Source organism: Ochotona princeps, chromosome X (genome assembly GCF_030435755.1).
Source record: "Ochotona princeps isolate mOchPri1 chromosome X, mOchPri1.hap1, whole genome shotgun sequence".
NCBI classification, from domain to species: domain Eukaryota; kingdom Metazoa; phylum Chordata; class Mammalia; order Lagomorpha; family Ochotonidae; genus Ochotona; species Ochotona princeps.
Window position 1 is genome coordinate 10,754,951 of NC_080865.1, and position 11,414 is coordinate 10,766,364.

General features: G+C 43.6%; 1 long non-coding RNA gene across 2 annotated transcripts; it reads left to right on the forward strand.

The window, feature by feature from the left end:
* The first annotated feature begins 3,748 nt into the window (after window positions 1-3,748).
* Window positions 3,749-6,567, forward strand: LOC131478593 (uncharacterized). Of its 2 annotated transcripts, none has more exons than XR_009244565.1 (4): window positions 3,749-3,977; window positions 5,196-5,326; window positions 5,808-5,911; window positions 6,446-6,567. It is a non-coding gene; the product is annotated as an uncharacterized LOC131478593 (long non-coding RNA). The 2 variants fall into 2 exon arrangements; XR_009244566.1 differs by lacking the exon at window positions 3,749-3,977 and adding an exon at window positions 4,330-4,455.
* Window positions 6,568-11,414: the final 4,847 nt, after the last annotated feature.

The window sequence follows — 11,414 nt, forward strand, 5'->3', positions numbered from 1 at the left end:
AGGCCACAGGCAGGGAGCTGGATCAGAAGAGAGGAGCCTAGAGTAGCCAGGACATGAACTGGCAGCACCCATATGGGATGTCCACGCCACAGGCAGCGAATTTGCCTGGTGAGTGCGTCCCAACTAATGTCTGAACTACATCTGCAGAGACCTTTGCAAGTAAGGGCACGATTATAAGTACCAGGGGGTAGGAATTCAACATATTTTTGTAGGGGACATAATCCAGCCCAACACCTAATAAGCAATAAAACATTTCTCCATATCTAGGAATAGGGCTTGGATTGGCCCTCGTGGAATAAAGCAAAGCAACATGGTTCACAGGGGAAGGGAATCACGATCATATTAACTTCATGTGCTCGGCAGTTGCACCACATCTTACATGCATTCATCATATCACACTGTTTGCTTTCTTCCTTCCATCTTATCTTTTCTTTCTCTTTAACCTTGGAGTGATAGAGTTAAAAAGGGTTAAGGATTTACAGGAAGATCTGAATCAGAAAAAATATTTTTCTGAGAGTAAGCTAGATAGTGATGTGTTCTTTAGTTTATCGCATATCCAAAACCCCTGAGACAGTTCACCAAAGGTTTCGTGACTGAAGGATCTATTACAAATATTCAGAAATATTTAGCTTAGAATCATAAATACACACCCAAGTCTACATAAATACTTAAACATACCTGAGAACATAGATATTTGGATCTGAGCAATACAGCCGTGGTCTAGTCTCCATCATAATTGTCTTGGGAGATAACTGGGTAGCATTTCTCTAAATACAAAGAGACCAGTGAAAGTAATTGATGTTTTGCAGATTTGAATCAATGATGGTACTCACTAATCCCAATCAACCAAAGTAAAGAAGTTTAGTTCCTGGATTTTCTTAGAAGAGGAAACTGACAAAAGAGCTGAGCCATCACCTCCCCTTCCGGTGCAGGTGTAAAAGGATTCTTAGTTATCATAAGAAAGAAAAGAGAGAAGGTTATGCATATGCTCACATTCACACCCTGAGAGCTGATTAGCAACAATCACCACCACTGTCAGAATACCAGCAGCAGGAAATTTCTCAAAGGGGAAAGTTTAACCCAAGAAAATAGCTTTTTGCTGGGGGTGAGGATCAGAAAGTGAGAAGCTGACTGGGTTAAAGTGTTAGAACCAACATTTGTGTTTTGTTTTAATCCCTGTTTTCAGTGTGGATCTGCCCTTGGGGCTCCTTTTCCACCAGTCCATATGAGATGTTCAGATCTGGCCTTATCAATTCCAAAGACATTTCAAGGGGATTTCTGAAACCAACTGGTGAGTAACGTAGGATTCCTTGGGGGCATTGGGAGTGTCTAATGCACTTTTTATTTAAAGATCAGTGACAAATTCTTAATAGCATAGGAACCGAAGGGGAAATGTGAAATGTAATGGTGCTTGGTCAGTGGAGCAAAAGATTTGTAGTGGTGAAAGAAAATACAGATAAAATTATTTGAGCTGTACTTTTTACATATATTTGGGAGCACAATTCAGGCTTAAAATAATTTCAACTGTGATTTGTATTGGCTCAATTTTGAGCTGAACAAAATGGATTTATTGTTTTATGTTTCTGTCTTCTTTTTATTCAAATAGGACATGCTCTCCTGGTTCAGAAAAATCTGATAGCTATCTCTTAGTTAGAACCATGTCTGATAAAGTACTCTTTCCAGTTGTGGATGTTTAATCACACTGGATTGTTAGCAAAGATCTCTAGGGGAGACTCAGCTGGAAGGACAAAACTAGTTGCCAAGTGAGCAACAGATTAGGGTCTGAGTTTTTGGTGGAAGTATGGCCAGAAGAATTTAGGCAAAGGTGGAATCAATAAGGAAGACAAAAAGAAATGCAAAATGCTTTGGAAGAACAAAGCAAATTCACAGGAACACATTGAACAGTCAGCCAATGAGCAATTCATAACTAATATCTGATGTATAATTTAAGATCCAAAGGTCACTTAGAGCATTTCTATTGCAATCCCTACCAGTCACCCTAGAATCTGGTGGGTAACTTTCTGAGCTCACTTAAGCTATTTTATTTCCTGCAAGTGCTTCTTTAGAGGCACTCTCCCTTCCCCAAAAAAGTAAGAGTAAAACCAGATTTATCAGAGGCATTTACTTGGATGAATTAGGGCTTATAAAAGCATTTTACAAATTGCCAATTTACTAAACAATTGTCACCGGAATTCTGCATTACTTTACTTTTATTGTGATGATCAAAAGAGATAAAGGCAGGCCTAGCCACAAAGCCAGAGCATAGAGAAAAGCGGCTGCAGTCATTCTTTGCAGAGTGACCGGCATTTGTCCTCCTTCTCTTGAAAACCAGATCAGCAGTTCTTCTAAGGACGGTTCTCTCATTTTTCCCCCCCAGAAACTTTATCCTCCTTTCCCCAGCCACACATACTGTTCATTAGTCAATCTCATCATTTTCATTTCAGTTCAAAAACATTAATTTTAAAAAGTACACTTGTTTCTTACAAGGATGAAATTTTTAAAAGTTTGGGTTTGCAAGTGTTAGGTTAAATTGCTGGAAGCAGAGCTGAAAAACAGGGGTTAATCAGTGTGAAATTTAGTAGCATGAGCCTGGGGTTGATTCTTTATAATGAGCAGTAATTAGTTTTTCTCTCTCCTTTAAGAAAACAAAGGCTCGAAAAATCATGGCATTGATAACTTTGCTTGTGTCTGGGGAGCAAATATTTTGGAGAAAGTAAAGATGAAACGGAAAGTAAGTTTGCCTTAAAGAGAAAACACTAAAGCAAAAGCTACCAGAACAAATATTCCATCACCAGAAAATGAATGAGAATTTTACTATTTCTTGGCTTTAAACAAATAAAGTCGTTTACCAGATCTAAAAATGCTGCCAACCTGGGGGGGCGGGGAGGAATCCATTTTTCCTGAACAACTGCATTTAGTAATTTCCATGAAATTGACGTTTTAGAACTGTGGCAAAAAGCCAGATTAAAACTCAGGGGTTCTTAATCCCTCAATCCTGATCCCGTTTTAGGAAATACCAAAAATACCTCTTAAAACGAATCAATTAAAATAATTACAAGTGCGTTAAAATAACGCATACGCACTTGCTCCGTTTCTGTTAAACACAGCTGTTGCGTTATTTATGTTTTTGCTGTCTTTTAGATATGTGACTTTCTATTTCATATATATGGAAAGTAACTTTTCAAAAAGGGTGGATGTGTTCTCTTCTGTCATCATTACATTGAAAACAACTCTACAACCAATTAGCTTGGAAATCGTGTATTCACGCCTCGGAGTAGGACTGCGGCTCTAACAAGGAAAGCAGCACATCCAGGTAGTTAATGCAGCACAAACCAGGCGCGGGCAGCAACTTGCATCCCCAGGCAGTTGACACGGTAATTTCTTAGCCTCCACTCTCCGGCTTACTCCACCCAGCTGCACAAGATCATCCACCTCCCCCAAAACACAAGACACCCTCTGGGCCTAGAAAGGTGCCTTGCCACGAGTGAAAAGACATCGGAAGAGCGAGAGCGGAGCGCTGGTTTACCCATACCTTCGGTCGCGGGGTGTGTGCGGTAAGACACCGCGCGGGCCCTGGGAGAGGGGAACGGGGCTGATCCTCCCACCGCTTCCTTCTCCTCCCCACACCTCCCCGCCACCCAGGATCTGCCGCAGGAGACGCGGGGCCCGTAGCCCCCGGGCTGGGCCCCGGCTGGGATGGGCGGGCAGGGGGCGGGGCGCAGCGCGGCGGTGCGCGGGGCGGCGGGAAAGGGGGCGGAGAGGACAGCTTGGGCTCCGGCGGGCAGAGTGACGGTGGCAGAACCTGCGAGCTAGGTGGGCTGTTCGCCAGCTGCGACCAAGGGAAACAAGAACTGCTGCTGCGGTCGAGCGAGGAGGCGAGCGGAGTCCGGGAGTCTCATCGCTGCCGCCTCCCGCTCCCGCAGGCGGAGAGCGCGTACCAGCAGGCGCACCGGCTGCTGCTGCGACCCTACGCACAGGTGGGCACCCCCGAACGCGGCCAGTTGCCGCTTTCTGGGACCGCTGCGAACCCGATGCTGTCCCTTTCAGGCTACCGCGCTCGAGGAAAAGGACTGGGAAGGTCCCCGTACAGAAGGAAGGTGCATGAGCCCGTGGTGTGCCCGCGCGCGTGTGTTAGGTGGGGAAAGAGGTGCGGGAAAGCTGCTTCCCTCAGCAGTCACTCTCGGGTCTCCAGGATCCACCACCACCCCGCCGCCCTCTTGGGAACTGGGTTTGGCGTTGAAGGACTGTGAACCCCTGTCCTGCCTAGAATCTCGGTGCTGTATGCCCCCCTCGTTCACAATGCACACTCAACAGCAATCCGGACGTCCCCTCTTCCTTGCCCGCGGGGCTGTAATATTGGGACCCTGGGAGGAGAAAGTGGTGGCAAGATTGAGCGTGGCGTGCTCAGGGAAGGCTGGAGTCGCTTAAGTATTGTCTGCTGGTTCCTGCGCCCAGGTGCGCCCTCGTGCTTGCCGGGCCGGGGTGGCGATGGGGGTGGGGGGGGTCAACGGGTTTGCCGAACTTACCTCGGAGGGTTGACTGTGCAGATATCCTTGGCGCCTTGGGGACGTTTGCTTGACGGCTTAATGGAGACACGTGAGAGCACTGTTGGTCACTGACGAGTCCCCTAAAGACCATTTTGGGGTAGCCCAGAGTGTGTTCGCGGTTAGGAAGGATACAGAGTGTTGTGTAAATGTCGATCCTACGGAGGAGGAGGATAGGGTCTCGAGGAGACTTGGTTTTCTGGGACTTGGTGCAATTTGGGCTTTTGGAGTTGTTAAAGTAAATTCCTGGTAAGTAGGGCGGATCTGCGGGGATAAACGAGTCACCGGGGTTGAGGGATAGCGGCCCCACGGGCTTCGGGTGGGCACAGCGTTCTCGCCTAGGTGGCAGGGTTGGTGGGGATTGGGGGGTGGCGGGAGGTGTGCTTATGCTTATGGCTGAAGGTGCTGGAACTGGACAGTTGCCCTGTTTGGACTGTGGGACTCGGAGGAGGCTGAAAGAGGCGCGGCATTGACTGTTAATTCTGAATTAAGTCCAGAATTTTAGCCCTATTTCAGTCCTTCTCTGACCGCAGAAGAGCCCCTCACCCTCCCGCTGTTGGAACGCACTGATAGTTGCTCAAGGTTTTGTGCTTTCGTGCGCTATTTTTGTGTCAATTTCTTTTCTGACTTGTTTATTGTTTGTGTTTTAAGGGTAAAGGAGCTACCTGTATTAAAGGAAGACCTTGGGGCGCTCTTCCTTCACGGTCAAATCGGGGAGTTGGGCATTGCGAGGAAAATAGCCCGCCACACTGCTTTTCCGATTGAACAAAGATCCAGCTCAGGTTAGAATTTTTATTTTAAATAGACGTACAAGGACCTTCTGATAAAGTAACCCGAACCTCGTGCTCTCTCTGTTGTGATCATGTTAGAAAAAAAATAAAATCGTAACTCCCGCATTAGCAAAGTGCTAAAGTCATCTTCAGTTTTTAAGGGACAGGTCTTGAAAATGATTGTAAGTTGGGTTCTGCGACACCGCCTCTTTATTTTAGAAATTGATCCAAGTGGTGTAGAGAGTACAAGACCTGAGCCTTGGGTACGTTTTCCTTTTCTAAACCAATAACCGGACAAATCATGGGAAGGGGGTGTGGGGGGAGGGGAGAAGGGGACGCGGACTTTTTCCACACAGAGGAAGAAGGACACTTTTGTCTTTTAGAGCAAATTCTTTGCCACTTTTCTTCTAATTGCCCTTGTTAGATGCCTGGACAAGATGCATTGTGGAGGAATCATACCCCTGTATGGCTCATTTCCCTTTTGTGCCTACAGGTGGCGGTGTAGAATCCAAAAACGCGAGCTTCCAGATATGGTTGCTGAAAAACAAGAGTTGAATGTACCGGAGGGAGCAAGCACAAGAATCTGAAAAACCGCAGGTATGTAGAACAATTAATCCACTGCTCTCACTTTATAATGATTGCATTTCAATTGTATTAACCCGCTTGCTCCTGGGATCAATATTTTGAAATTTATATAGACGTTCATGAATTGAATGAAATCTGAGGTATTCTCGGGAGAAAACTATTCGACTCTATTTCAGACAGTGTATTTAAATGAATGTACTGCATATCTCTATCGGACAGTGCGTGATTTTTGGTTGTTCCAAAAGGGAAACGCTGTTTTCATGATGACCGGGCATTTATTGAACAAGTTGTTGCTTGATGATGGCTTTTACAAACACTTTTCCTGAAAGGATATTACAGCCTCCAGTTGTCCTGAATAACTTTGGGATACCACGAACAGAATCGCCTTGTTCAGTCAGTATCTGCTTTTAAGAAAGCTGTATCTCTTTCTTGATTTGCCTTAACCCTGATCAGAATACAAATATATTCTGGAATCTTCTTTCAAAGCCACTCTTCTGTGTTTAATCTTCTCTTTATTTTTCTCCTTTGACCTGGCTGCTTTTGCAGGCATACCGAGTTGCCTACCGACCAAAGTGAGGACCGGTTATGTCCTGACCAGAGTGATAAACAAGTTTGTAAAGTTATTCCCTGTGACACAATTCAAGATAATTTGCTGCTGATTACCATTAAAAAATGTAAGATTTTACAAATTAACTTTTTTTTTTTTTTTTTGCGACAAGTGGGTAGCACATTGTTATGAAGTGGGGGGAGGTTAGCTTTTCTGATTTTTTTTTTCCCCCTCAGAACAGTGTACCATAGCGATTGCTACTTTTCGCCTGGGGAAGCTAAAGTTACCGAGTTATTCTGGGAGAGGCATCAAAATGGCTGTTGAGGGGAATAAGCTTTCTCCTTTTGGTGGGGGGGTTGGCATGTTCATCACATTGCCTACAAAGATCAGATCAGGCATTTACCAGCAGAAAGTAAATTGGGAGCTCAGAATGAGAACGTAGAAACTAAACTAAATCAACACCGAAGGGTTCTCGCTAGCCCTGGAATATTCAGGAACATGTGGGTTTGTACTGCATGGTCCTTGCACTCATTAGCTGATTCAGGAAATGGTGAAGTAACTAATTATCTCCCAACTCGTATCATCTACTCTCCTAAGTGAAACAGGAAAAAAGAACAGGGTTGGAGATTTTGTTCCATTAAAAAAAAATTCTAACATACATTTTAGGAGCTTTTGAGAGAGATTTTATTTTACTCCCAAGGCATAGCGCATCCTATAATAAGGTATATAAAATGTATTAAAGTGCATACTGCTCTGTTAAAACTTTACGTGCATATACACCGTGTGATGTTGACACAAGATGTAGATTATTTTCAGCAATGGAGATTTTCTCCTGCTCCTTCCCTTCAGTTTTCTCACTGCTCACGTACAGGTAACTCGTTGTGATCCTTTCAAAAACTCCATCCATTAGTTTTGTCTGCTGTTAAAGATCATGTGAACACCTATATAGTAGGAACTCTTCTGTGTCTTCCTTGGTGGAACATGATGTTTATGATACTCGATCGTGTGGTTGCATGTATCAGTAATTCCTTCTAATCCATTGCTGAGTGCTAGTTCCATCCTGTGGATTTGCAGTTTGTCATCCATTTCCTTATTGGATCTTTCGATTGTTTCCAATTGTTGGATCATGTGAATAAAGCAGCTCTGAGCTTTCTCACTTATTGTTGCTTGGCGCGCATGCCCACTCATTGCATTGTGCATAAAACTGTGAATGGAATTGAGGTTATACGGTAAGGCATGCTTTTACCTTGAGCAGATATTGCCAATTTTCCAGAGTGGTTGTGTCAGTTTAAATCCTGCTTCTGTGTGCAACAGTTCCTGTTTTGTTAGTCTTTTATAATCCTAACCATTTTGGCTGGGAGCATAGTGTTGTTACAAAAATTATTTTAAAATAATTTAAAGATGATTTTAATTGTAATAAAATACACATACATACAATTTTCACATTTTTCTTCAAGCGTACATTCAGTAGCTAATGCCAGGGGACATTCACATTATTGTGTTAACAATTCATGTCTACGACTCCTTTCATGTAATAGAAGTGAAACTCTACCTATTGCACAGTAATGCCCTATCTTCTGCCACTTCCCCCACTGCCTCCTCAGCCCTTGGCAGCCACCACTCTGCTTTTCTGTCCTAGAAGTTTGACTACTCTTGGTAACTTGTATGAAATAAGTAGGATCATAATACCTTTTTTCTGACTCCCTTATTTCCCTTACTATCCTCAAGGTTCACTACTGGTATAGTTCGTATCAGAAATGATTTCCTTTTCAATGTCAAATAGTATTCCTATGTTTACCTATATCACATTTTGTTTACCCTTTCACCTGTTGCTGGGCACTTTGGTTACATTTGCCTTTGGTTATTGTGAATAATTCTGCTATGAACATGGGTGTACAAATATCTCTTTGAGACCCTACATTCAACTCTTTCAGAGTATGTACTCAGAAGTAGAGTTGCTAGATCATATATGGTAAATTATTTATTTAAAAAGTTATTTGATTTGAGAGGTAGAGAGACAGATAAAGTTCCAATCTAATGCCCCAAATGTCCACAGTGAGCCTAGCCCAGGCTGGAAGCTGATGCTGGGAGCTGGGAACTCACTCCAGGTCTCCCATATTAAGTGACTGAGTCACTTAAGCCATCACTGCTGCCTGCCAAGACCTTCAATAGCAGGAAGCTGGAATCTGAGCCAGAGGTGAGTATTGAACTCAGACATTTGACAAGAAAAGTGGTCATCTTAATGCTGACCTCACATGACAGCTCTGTTTTTAGTATTTTAGGAGACCATTGTACTCTTAATAGTGACTGCAACATTTTACATTCCTACCAGTAGTATACAGAGTTTTACTTTCTCTACATCCTCAGCAACATTTAAAAAATTGCTTATTTACATGAAAGGCAGTTCTAGAGAGTGAGAAATCTACCAGTGGGATCACTCCCCAAATGGCTGCCATGGCTTGGACTGGATCAAGCTGAAGCAAGGAGCCTGAAACTCCATATGGGCTTCCCATGTAAGTGGCAGGGGTCCAAGCACTCAGGGTATCTTCCATAGTTTTCCCCGGGCACATTAGCAGGGAGCGAGATAGGAAATAGAGCAGCCAGGACTTGACTCATTGCTGATATGGATTGCCAGCATTGCAAGGTGCTGTGTTATTTTCTAAGAATAACCATCCTAGTGGTGGGTATTATGGCACAGCTGATCAAGGCACTGCTTGGGGCATGTTGTTGCCTTTTAAAGTGCTGGCTCCAGTCTCGGCTCCTTTGCATCTGATCCAGTTTTCTGTTAAATACGCCAGGAAGGCAATGAATGAATGATAGTGCAGGGATTTGGGTTCCTGTCACCCGTGTAAGAGAAATGGATGCATTTCCTGATTCCTACTGGGGCTGTATAGTCATGACTAGTGGCTTGAAGAGTTGGTGAATGGAAGATCTCTCCTGTCTCTGTCAATCTCTCGACATATATGTATATATATATATATATATATATATATATATATATATATATATATGATTAATTTTTACTGGAAAGCCAGATATACAGAGAGGAGGAGAGATGGAGAGGAAGATCTTCTGTCTGTTGACTCACTCCCTAAGTGGCCACAAAGGCCAAAGCTGAGCTGATCTGAAGCCAGGAGGCGGGAGTCTTTTTAGGGTCTCCCACATGGGTGCAGGGTCTCGAGGCCTTGGGCCATGCTCGACTACTTTCCTAGGCTACAAACAAGGAGCAGAATGGGAAGCGGGGCCACTGGGATTAGAACAGGCCACTCTGGGACTAGAACCGGCACCCATATGGGATCCCAGCACATGCAAGGTGAGGACTTAATCCACTAGGCTATCATGCTGGGTCCTCAAAGTTTTTAAGAGTAATCATCCTAATGGAAATAAGGTGGTTTATGTAATTCACATTTCCTGGTGAGTAATGACTGCCATTTTATAGACTTAATAGCAATTGAATATCCTTTTAAAAAAGGGATTTACTTATTTGAAAGGCAGTGTAACAAAGACAGAAAGTAGATGGAAAGTCTTCCACCTGAAGGTTCATTCCCCAGATGACCTGAACAGCCAGATCTGGTTGAAAACCAGAAACCAAAATTCCATCATGGTCTCCTACATCTAGGGCAAGGACCAGCTTTGCAATCAGCAGCTTAACCTCCTGTGGAACAATACCTACCCTGCGATATCCTGGAATGAAGTGCCTGTTCAAATTCTTTTCCCATCAACAATTTGCTCTTATTTATTTAAAAGGAAGGGACAGAGTTCCACATTTTAGTTGGTTTACTTTCCTTATTTGTAAGCAGTCTTGTATTCTGCATATGCCAGACATATGTATTAAACATTTTTTTCTCCCGATCTGTGGCTTGCATTTTCATTGTCCTAGAGATATTTGGATGATTTTTAATGAACTACAGTTATGGTTTCTATTTTGGTTATGTTTTGTGTTGTATTTATAAAGTTTGTTACTATTTTATTAGCAAGGCAAATTGGGTAGGGAGAGACAGACATCTCTGGTACACCAGCTCACTCCTTAAATGCTGGCTACATCCAGGACTAGATGGCCCAGGCTGAGAGCTGCATACCTGAGTCTGACCTCCCAGCTGAGTGGCAGGGATTCAACCACTGGATTCCTGATTTCAAAGGTCTGGCATCTGCAACCTGAGCCAGAAATCAAAATCTAAGCACTGCAATATAGGATGTGGGCAAGTTAACCAGCATATTAATTTCTAGGGCAACACACCTGCCCCTGTGCATGCTTGGGGGTTATTTTTTTTTTAAAACTTACTTGTTGTTGCTAGATCTGTTGTTGAAAAGCAGAGTTACAGGGAAGAAGGACAGGGAGGGACAGGGATCTTTTATTCACTGTTTTACTCCCAAAATGGCTGCAATGACGGGCCTGGTAAGGGCCAAGCCTGGTAAGGCCACAACTCCTTCTAGGTCTCCCACATGGGTGCGGTGGCCGCAACACTTTGGTGGGCTTTCCTCTGCTTTCTGGGATGCATTAGCAAAGAGCTGAATTGAAACAGCAGCAGATACTTACACCAGTATTCGTGTAGGATGCTTGGGCTGCCGGACATGACTTAACCTCATGATCCACAGTGCTGTCTCCTAAACTTTTACCGAAAATATGAGGATAATCCATTTGGAAAATATAAGTTTTTCAAAAGGTTCATCAAAAATGTATACTATGAAAAAAATGATATACAAATTTCATGTTTTTGGTGCCTTCCTTTCTCTCACCTTTTTGCATTACTCGCATAAATGTATCTCCTGTATGTACTCTTTGAGAAGCAAAGTTTGTGCTATTGTTTGTTGCAGCAGGTGGCATTTTTTTGTTTTAAAGACCTACCCTCTTGTCTGCTCCTTCCTCATAGGAGTTTACCTCTTGCTGCCACTACTGTCATTCCGCTCAGATCTAAGCTTTACCTGCCTCCGGATAAGCTCGCACCAGAAGGCCCCCAGACCCCTTCG